The following is a 10509-nucleotide window of genomic DNA, read 5'->3' as shown; positions in this document are numbered from 1 at the left end:
TCTGTCCTCTCTAAAAAAAAAAAGAATAAAAATGTTTAAAAAATAAATAAAATAGTATTGAAAAAATATTAAAGAAAACCTGACTAAAAACAATACAATTTGTTATACTCTTGTTTGGCACTTTTTCTTTTTACATTATATGTTTGTTTACTGAAGTAACAAACATGATGGAATTAAAATGTAGTATTTCATCAAAGGTATAATGAGTTTTATGAAATGAATAAGTAAATATTACAAACATAGTTCCATCAAATTTTTTTTCGCCCTTGCCAGTTGGCTCAGTGGTATAGTGTCAGCCCAGAGTGTGAACAGCCTGGGTTTGATTCCCGGTCAGGGCACACAGGAGAAGCACCCATCTGCTTCTTCACTCGTCTCCCCCTTGCTTCACTCTCTCTCTTCCTCTCTCTCTCTTCCTGCAGCCGTGGCTCAATTGGAGCGAGTTGGCCCCAGGCACTGAGGATGGCTCCTTGGCCTCCACCTCAGTGGCTTAAGAAGAGCCCGGTTGCTGAGCAACAAAGCAACGCCCCAGATGAGAAGAGCATCGGCCCCTAGTGGGCTTGCCAGGTGGATCCCAGTTGGGGCACATGTGGGAGTCTGTCACTCAGCTTACAAACAAACAAACAAACAAACATTTTTTTCACCTATGGATAGATGAACATTACTATGGTTGCTTAGAATACACTGTCGTGAAGATGAACATTAAAAAAGAGTGAGAAATGTAAATTTGTGATTTCCACATTGGGGAGCTGCCCAGGTGCCCACCTTAGAGAGAACCCTGATTGCAAGAGCTATTTTAACAAGTGGTTCGCCAAACTCAACAAAAAATTAGGTATCAGTTCTGCTGAACTGAATGAATCTCACCACTGGTCATGTCTATGATCCCACGTTCAAGCCAGTGACAGTGCTCAAGCTGGCAAATTCAGGTTTTCAAACCTGGTTTTCATCCCAGGACTATGCTCTATCCACTGTGCCACTACCTGGTCAGGCCAGAACTTTTTTTTTTTTTTATGCAACAAACTTTATAAAGTCTTACCAGGAACAGACCAATGACACAGGAAAACTCTGTCTTTTTAGTAGAAGAAAGAATTCAAGTTATACCTTTATATAAATACGCCATTAGTAAAGATTAATTTTTAAAAATTCTTATAACTTAATGTTAGCCAGCTTATTTATAAGAAATAACATTTCTCTTTCCTCTTCCCATTCTGAAATAACCAAAACAAAATTATTTTTATTTCCTTGAATGAAAACATATGTTCATACCTATACCAGTGGTTTTCAACCTTTTTACCCTTGAGACCAGTGAAAATAGGAGTATTTCAAAGATCACTAAAGCAGGAATCACCCTGAGTATAAGCAAATTCAACTAAGATCATTGGGTTTATAATCTTCATACAACGTCAAGGTCATACAACATGCCAGTCAACTCTTTTGCAGACTGGCATGAAATTTCTAGAGGACTGTTCCATGGATTGACATCTGAAAAACATTGCCTTATACCACCTTTTATTAAAAACATACATTAATTCTTCTATATTAACCATACTTTTTAACCCTTAGAAATATTTAGTGATAAATAAAAAAAACAATTAACATTCTTTAGGTTGGCTAATTTATGAATACAATTCATTCAAAATGATTGTGTAAAAAAAACCAAAAAAAAAAAACCCCAAAATGATTGTGTAGCTCTGTATTATTGACTTGGTTGATGTTCACAGTATTATATGAAAAGGGTAGATTATAAATAATATTATATTATAAGCTCATTAAAATATAATTCAGGGGAGACCCTGGCCAGTTGGCTCAGTGGTAGAGCGTTGGCCTGGTGTACAGGAGTCCCAGGTTTGATTCCCGGCAAGGGCACACAGGAGAGGTGCCCATCTGCTTCTCCGCCCCTCCCCCTCTCCTTCCTCTCTGTCTCTCCCTTCCCCTCCCGCAGCGAGGCTCCATTGGAGCAAAGATGACCTGGGCACTGAGGATGGCTCTGTGGCCTCTGCCTCGGGTGCTAGAGTGGCTCTGGATGCAACAGAGCGACCCCCCAGAAGGGCAGAGCATCGCCCCCTGGTGGGCATGCCAGGTGGATCCCGGTCGGGTGCATGCGGGAGTCTATCTGACTGTCTCCCCGTTTCCAGTTTCGGGGAGGAGGGGGGGGATTATATTTCCCCTGAATATATAATTCAGGGGGAAAATATCTGAAAAGTCTCACATCAAAATGGCAAAATTTATGTTATATATGTTTTACCATAATAAAAACAAATGTAACAGTAGTTACTTCTGGATGCTGTTTTTTCTTTTTTATTATTATTATTTTTTTCTTTTTTAAGTGAGAGGACAGGAGATAGTAAGACAGACTTCCACTTGCGCCCTGCCAGGATTTACCCGGCAACCCCTTCCTGGGGCCAATGCATGAATCAATAGAGCTATCCTTAGTGTCTAGGGACAATGCTCGAACCAGTCATGCCACTGGTTTTGAGAAGCATATGGTTGCTTCTCATGTGTGCTCTGACTGAGAATTGAACCTGGGAAGAGCATATGCTGGGCGGATGCTCTATTCACTGAGCTGCCAACCAGGGCCGGTATTTTTTTTTTTTTAGTGAGAGAGAGACAGACAGGCAGGACAGACAGACAAGAAAGAAAAGAGTGCCACATCAACTCGTTGTTGTGGCACTTTAGTTGTTGGTTGATTGCTTTTTCATATGTGCCTTGATTAAGGAGCTCCAGCAGAGCCAGTGACCCCTTGCTTAAGCCAGTGACCTTGGGCTCAAGCCAGCAACCATGGGGTCATGTCTATGCTGGATGAACCTGCAGTCAAGCCAGTGACCTCAGGGTTTTGAACCTGGGTCCTCAGCATACCAAGTTGACGACCTATCCACTGTGCCACCACCTGGTCAGGCCAGCACCTGTTATTTATTTATTTATTTATTTATTTATTTATTGACAGAGACAGAGAGAGTCAGAGAGAGGGACAGATAGGGACAGACAGACAGGAAGGGAAAGAAATGAGAAGCATCAATTCTTTGTTGTGGCACCTTAGTTGTTCATTGATTGCTTTCTCATATGTGTCTTGATGGGGGGGTGGGGACTACAGCAGAGCTAGTGACCCCTTGCTCAAGCCAGTGACCTTGGGCTCAAGCCAGTGACCTTTGGGCTCAAGTCAGTGACTGTGGGGTCATGTCTATGATCCCATGCTCAAGCCAGCATCCCCTGCGCTCAAGCTGGTGAGTCTGTGCTCAAGCTGGATGAGCCTATGCTCAAGCTGGTGACCTTAGGGTTTCAAACCTGAGTCCTCTGTGTCCTAGTCTGACACCACTGCCTGGTCAGGCCCAGCACCTACATATTTTTTTTAATTTATTGATTGATTTTAGGGAGAGAGGAAGGGGAGAGAGAAGGAGGGAGAGAGAGAGAGGAACAGCAATCTGTTCCTGTATGTGCCCTGACCAGGAATAAAACTTATTTGTATTTTTTGTTTTCTGCAATGAATGGATGTATATTTAGTTGTGCGAAAACTAAGTAAATAAATGAAGAGAAAAAAAAATTAAGTCTGATGCTCTGTAAGGCAATCTGATCCACTTCTTTTTATATACAGTGTGTCCGTAAAGTCATGGTGCACTTTTCACCGGTCACAGGAAAGCAACAAAAGAAGATAGAAATGTGAAATCACCAAATAAAAGGAAAACCCTCCCAGTTTCTGTAGGTTGATGTGGCAGCATGTGTGCATGTGCAGATGATGCCGTAACACCGTGTATACAGCGGAGCAGTCCCTGGCCATGCTAGTCGAGATGTGGACGGTACAGAGGAAAGTTTAGCGTGTTCTGTGGCTCGCTAAATTCGAATCCGTGACCAAAGTGCAATGTGAATATCGGCACGTTTATAACGAAGCGCCACCACATAGGAATAACATTACTCAGTGGAATAAGCAGTTGAAGGAAACCGGCAGTTTGGTGGAGAAACCCCGTTCTGGTAGGCCATCAGTCAGTGATGAGTCTGTAGAGGCTATACGGGATAGCTACCTAAGGAGCCCTAAAAAATCTGTGCGTGAGCCCACATCAAACTGCACTGAATAGGTATGAAACTGGGAGAGTTTTCCTTTTATTTTGTGCAGTTTTACATTTCTATCGTCTTTTGTTGCTTTCCTGTGACTGGTCAAAAGTGCACCATGACTTTACAGACACACTGTATTTATTTATTGAGAGGTGGGTAGGCAGAGAGTTAGACTTTCACATACACCTTGACCAGGATCCACCCAGAAAGCCCTCTGGGGGTGATTCTCAACCCATCTGGGGCTGTTACTCTGCTGCTTGGCAATCAAGATATTTTTTAGCACCTGAGGCTAGGCCATGGTGCCATCCTTAGTACCTGGGGCCAACTTGCTAGAATAAGCCATGGCTGTGGGAGGGGTAGAGGAGGAGGGAGAGAGAGAAGATGGAGGGCTAGACAAGCAGATGGTTGCTTCCTCTGTGTGCCCTGACCAGGAATAGAATCTGGGACTTCCACATGTTGGGCAGTTGCTCTATCACTGAGCCAGCCGGCCAGGGCCTCTGATCCACTTTTGATTGCAAGCCTTCCCCTCTGTCCACACCCCCACTGGAGCCCACCCACCTTTCTGGGTCACTTTTGATTTCTTTTCAATTTTTATTTTTATTTTTTAGTGGGACGAGGACAGACAGACAGGAAGGGAGAGAGATGAGAAACATCAAATCATAGTTGCGGCACCTTAGTTGTTCATTGATTGCTTTCTCATTATGTGCCTTGACGGGGGGGGGGTGTAGGTTGGAGTGGGGGGCTCCATCTGAGCCAGTGACACCGTCCTCAAGCCAGCGACCTTGGGCTCAAGCCAGTGACCACTGGATCATGTGTATGATCTTACTCTCAAGCTGGTGACCCGCGCTCTCAAGTTGGATAAGCCCACACTCAAGCTGGCAACCTCAGGGCTTCAAACCTGGATCCTTAGCGTCCCAGGCCAACACTTTATCCACTGTGCCACTACCTGGTCAGACTCAATTTTTATTTATTGATTGATTTTTAGAGAGAGAGGAAGGGAGAAAGAGAGAGAAAGAGAAAGACATCAATTTATTGTTCTACCTATTCATGCATTCATTGGTTGATTCTTGTATGTGCCCTGACCAGTGATCAAACCTGCAGCCTTGACAGGAGAGGTGATCAGCTAAGCTACCTGGCCAGGGCCTCTGGGTCACTTTTTAAAGTCGAGCCTTTAAGGCACTTTTGAACTGGAAGTCAGGTGAGACCAATTCTAATAGGGTTGGGTGCCAGATTAGGAATGTGAAACAGGCTGAACCATTTCAGGATACTCTTAAAATATGAAAAAATGACCTTTTCCATTCCAAAAATAATTCAGGAAGTCAAATCTTGGAAGAATGCTTCTATTTTAACAGTGAAATCTGGAAAAGGTACAGGAAGTACAAAACTTGAAAGATACCCTGAAAAGATTGCTTTGGGCCGAAAACATTCAGTAGATTACAGCTGTTTCTGTGTGTTTTTTTTATAGGTTAAGATGAACTAAAAAATGGTATTTCAGTGGGTGTGTTCACTTCCCAACCATTCCAGGACTTGGCACCAGATTTGTCCCTGTTGTCACCCATTCAAAGTCCACTCTACATCAGCCTTTCTAGCCTGTGAAATAAAGAAGCAGGGATTGCAGGGAAGTGAGTGCTCTGGGGCACTGAGGGCTTTTCTTCCATTGCTTTGCAGTTTGGAAAGTTGCCATCCATTCACGTTTCACTCAGACAGCCTTTTTCCAGACCCCAGAACAAATTGTAGCCAGAAGCTCTGCTCTTTGTCAGGAGGCAAAATTGCAGTCCAGATCTTGCCTTCTCCCCTCAGAGAACAACGTTTCCTTATGTTCGGGAACCCTAGCTCTTCTTTACTCTGGAGATGGACACAGCTTCTAGTTCTTCCCAGGACAACCTCAGTTGTCCCAAGGTTTCTGTATTGTTTTTATCATTGTCCAGGTTGTATTTGGATCTTTGGATATCACATCTTTTTAATATCGGTGTTTTAAACATTTCAGTTTTCCCATTTAGCCACTGTAGTTAGTGAAGTAAAATAAATAGGCTCCATTTCTATTGTTGTAGGCCCCAGGCAATTAATCATTTGAGGAGCTGCCCATGAGCTAGACATCTATGAACCTTCATAGACTGCACTGAGTTTAACCCCTTGCACAGAACGTTAAAGCCAGGTTTTGTGGTACTTATTTTGTGATTAGATACACTTTTCTTTGTTAGGAATCGACTTTCCCTCCTTTTAAGGCAAAGAATCCCTTATAGGAACCCTTGAAACAATTTTGTTCTCTACACAGAGGGTAATGCAACTGATATACATCTTGAATGTGGTGATGGTTGCACAATGTATATGAGTGTTAAAACTATTTTTTTTTTTTTTTCATTTTTCTGAAGCTGGAAACAGGGAGAGACAGTCAGACAGACTCCCGCATGCGCCCGACCGGGATCCACCCGGCACGCCCACCAGGGGCGATGCTCTGCCCACTAGGGGGCGATGCTCTGCCCATCCTGGGCGTCGCCATGTTGCGACCAGAGCCGCTCTAGCGCCTGAGGCAGAGGCCACAGAGCCGTCCCCAGCGCCCGGGCCATCTTTGCTCCAATGGAGCCTTGGCTGCGGGAGGGGAAGAGAGAGACAGAGAGGAAGGCGCGGCGGAGGGGTGGAGAAGCAAATGGGCGCTTCTCCTGTGTGCCCTGGCCGGGAATCGAACCCGGGTCCTCCGTAAAACTATTGATTAAAAAGTCCAATTTTTTTTTTTCTGAAGTTGGAAACGGGAAGGCAGTCGGACAGACTCCCACATGTGCCCGACCAGGATCCACCCAGCATGCCCACCAGGAGGCGATGCTCTGCCCATCTGGGGGTTGCTCTGTTGCAACCAGAGCCATTCTAGCGCCTGAGGCAGAGGCTACAGATCCATCCTCAGCGCCTGGGCCAACTCTGCTCCAGTGGAGCCTTGGCTGTGGGAGGGGAAGAGAGAGACAGAGAGGAAGGACAGGAAGGAGAGGGGGAGAGGTGGAGAAGCAGATGGGCGCTTCTCCTGTGTGCCCTGGCTGGGAATCGAACCTGGGACTTCTGCACGCCAGGCCGACGCTCTACCACTGAGCCAACCGGCCAGGAAAAAAAGTCCAATTTTTACTGTTCATAAATTATACCTTGATTAACAACACCAACAACAATTGGTTTAGTAACATGAAAAACCAATGAAACATAAAAACGGAAGCAGGGGAAAATGATTGCATCTATAAAGTTAATGTATATACATAAATAAGGATTAGGAGCCTGACCAGGCAGTGGCACAGTGGATAGAGCGTCGGACTGGGATGCAGAGGACCCAGGTTCGAGACCCCCAGGTCGCCAGCTTGAGTGTGGGCTCATCTGGTTTGAGCAAAAGATCACCAACTTGGACCCAAGGTTGCTGGCTTGGTCTGCTGAAGGCCCGCGGTCAAGGCACATATGAGAAAGCAATCAATGAACAACTAAGGTGTCGCAAGGAATAATTGATGCTTCTCATCTCTCTCCGTTCCTGTCTGTCTGTCCCTGTCTATCCCTCTGTCTGACTCTCTGTCCCTGTAAAAAATAAAATAAAATAAATAAAATAAAATAATTATTTAAAAAAAATAAGGAGGAGGAAATCAGAATTTAAAACTGCATTTTGTTGTATGAGGAGATAATTTTCCCTTTAAAAATTTTCTTTGTAATTGATGTTAAATTTTGGAGTTGTAAATATATTTATTTTTATTTTTTCCTACATATTAAAAAATTTATTGAATTGGGGTGATATTAGTAGATAAAATTGTATAAGTTTCAGGTGTACAATTCTATAATACAGTATATTGTATTGTGTGTTCACCACCCCAAGTCAACACTCTTTCCATCACCATTTATCTTTACTTTACCCTTTTTTATTCCTCCTTCCTCCCTTTCTTCTGGTAATCACCATACTGTTGTCTGTGTCTGTGAGTTTTTGTAGTTTTGTTTGTGTGTGTGTGTGTGTGTGTGTGTGTGTTTTCCCTTCACCTTTTTCACCCAGCTCTCTAGCCTCCCTTCCTCTCACAGCTGTAAGTCTGTCCTCTGTATCTATGAGTCTGTTTCTATTTTGTTTGTTTGTTTATATTATTCATTATATTCCACATATAAGTCATATGATACTTGTTTTTGTTTTTTTAGAGACAGAGAGAGAGAGAGTCAGAGAGAGGGATAGACAGGGGTAGACAGACTGGAACGGAGAGATGAGAAGTATCAATCATTAGTTTTTCATTGCACGTTGCAACACCTTAGTTGTTCATTGATTGCTTTCTCATATATGCCTTGACTGTGGGCCTTCAGCAGACTGAGTAAACCCTTGCTCGAGCCAGCAACCTTGGGCTCAAGCTGGTGAGCTGGTGAGCTTTTGCTCAAACCAGATATGAGCCCACACTCAAGCTGGCGACCTCGGGGTCTTGAAACTGGGTCTTCTGCATCCCAGTCCGACGCTCTATCTACTGCGCCACCGCCTGGTCGGACACTTGTTTTTGTTTTTTGACTGGCTTGTTTCACTTAGCATAATACTCTCCAGGTCCATCTGTGCTGTCGCAAAAAGTAAGATAGCCTTTTTATACAGCCAAGTAGTATTCTATTGTGTAAATATATCAGGCTTTTTAATTTTTATTTAATTTTTTTTTTGAGAGAAAGAGAAAGGGAGAGGGAGAAGAAAGATGAGAAGAATTAACTCATAGTTGCTTCTCTTTAGTTTTTCTTGGATTGCTTCTCATATGTGCCTTGATCAGGGGGTCAAGTTGAGCCAGTCACCCCTTGCTCAAGTCAGCAACCTTGGGCTCAAGCCCATGACCTCAGGATCATGTCGATGATTCTGCACTTCAGCCAGCAACCCTGTGCTCAAGCTGGCAACACTGCACTCAAACTGGCAACACCATGCTTAAGCCGATGAGCCCGTGCTCAAGTTGGTGACCTCAGGGTTTCAATGGAATATAATGTGGAATATTCTGGGTCAGTGCTCTATCCACTGCACCACCACTGGTTAGGCTGTATGACACTTTTGTTTTTTTATTTTAGTGAGAGGATGGGGAGGCAGAGATAGACTCCTGCAACTGGGATCCATCCAGCAAGCCCACTGGGGGCGATGCTTTGCCTATCTGGAGCCCTTGCTTTGTTGCAAACAGAACATAGAGGTTCATATATCCTTTCAAATTAGTGTTTTGGGTTCCTTCAAATCCAGTAGAATTACTGGATCATAAGGAAGCTCCATTTTTAATTTTTTTAAGTAACTCCATGTTTTCCATAGTGGCTACACTAATCTGCTTTCCCACCAACAGTATATGAGGGTGCCCTTCAAACCTGTGGTAACACTTGCCATTTGTTGATTTATTGATGATAATCATTCTGACTGGTGTGAGGTGATATCTCATTGTGGTTTGAATTTGCATTTCTCTGATGATTAGTGATGTTGAGCATCTTTTCCTATGTCTATTGGCCATCTGTATGTCCTCTTCGGAGAAGTGTCGACTCAGGTCTTTTGCCCATTTTTTAATGGGATTATTTGTTCTTTTGTGTTGAGTTGTGTAAGTTCTTTATAAATTTTGGGTATTAACCCCTTATCAGATGTATCATTGGCAAATATATTCTCTCATTAAGTGGGTTGTCTTCTCATTTGGTGATGGTTTCTTTTGCTATGCAAAAACTTTTTAGTTTGATGTAGTCCCATTTGTTTAATTTTTCCTTTGTTTCCCTTGGCCAAGGAGACATATCAGAAAAATATTGCTACAAGAAGTGTCTGAGATTTTACTGTCTATGTTTTTTTGTAGGATTTTTATGGCTTCAAGTCTTACATTTAAGTCTTTAATTAATTTTGAGTTTATTCTTATGTGTGGTGTAAGAAGGTAGTCTAATTTTATTTTTTTTGCATGTTTCTAATTTCCCCAATACAATTTATTGAATAGAATGTCTTTACCCAATTTTATGTTCTTGCCTCCTTTGTCAAATATTAATTGCTTATAAAGGTGTGGGTTTATTTCTCGGCTCTTTCTTCTGTTCCATTGATCTATATGTCTGTTTTTATGCCAGAACGATGCTGTTTTGATTACTATGGCTTGTATGTAGTATAGTTTGATATCAGGTAGCGAGACTCCTTCAACTTTGTTTTTCTTTCTCAAGATTGCTATGGCTGTTTGGGGTCTTTTGCAGTTCTATGTAAAGTTTTGGAATATTTGTTCTACTTCTGTGAATATGCCATTGGTATTTTGATAGGAATTGTGTTAAATCTATAGACTGCTCTGGGCAGTATGGATATTTTATTGATGTTAGTTCTTCCCATCCATGAACTCAGTATATGCTTCTACTTGTTTATATCTTCTTCTATTTCTTTCTTCAGTGTCTTATAATTTTCCAAGTATAGGTCTTTTACATCCTCTTTTTTTTTTTTTTTTTTTTTTTTTACAGGGACAGAGAGAGTCAGAGAGAGGGATAGACAGGGATAGACAGACGGGAATGGAGAGA

This window comes from Saccopteryx bilineata, chromosome 10, assembly GCF_036850765.1.
Source record: "Saccopteryx bilineata isolate mSacBil1 chromosome 10, mSacBil1_pri_phased_curated, whole genome shotgun sequence".
Taxonomy (NCBI): Eukaryota; Metazoa; Chordata; class Mammalia; order Chiroptera; family Emballonuridae; genus Saccopteryx; species Saccopteryx bilineata.
Note: the sequence above shows the minus strand (reverse complement) of the source record.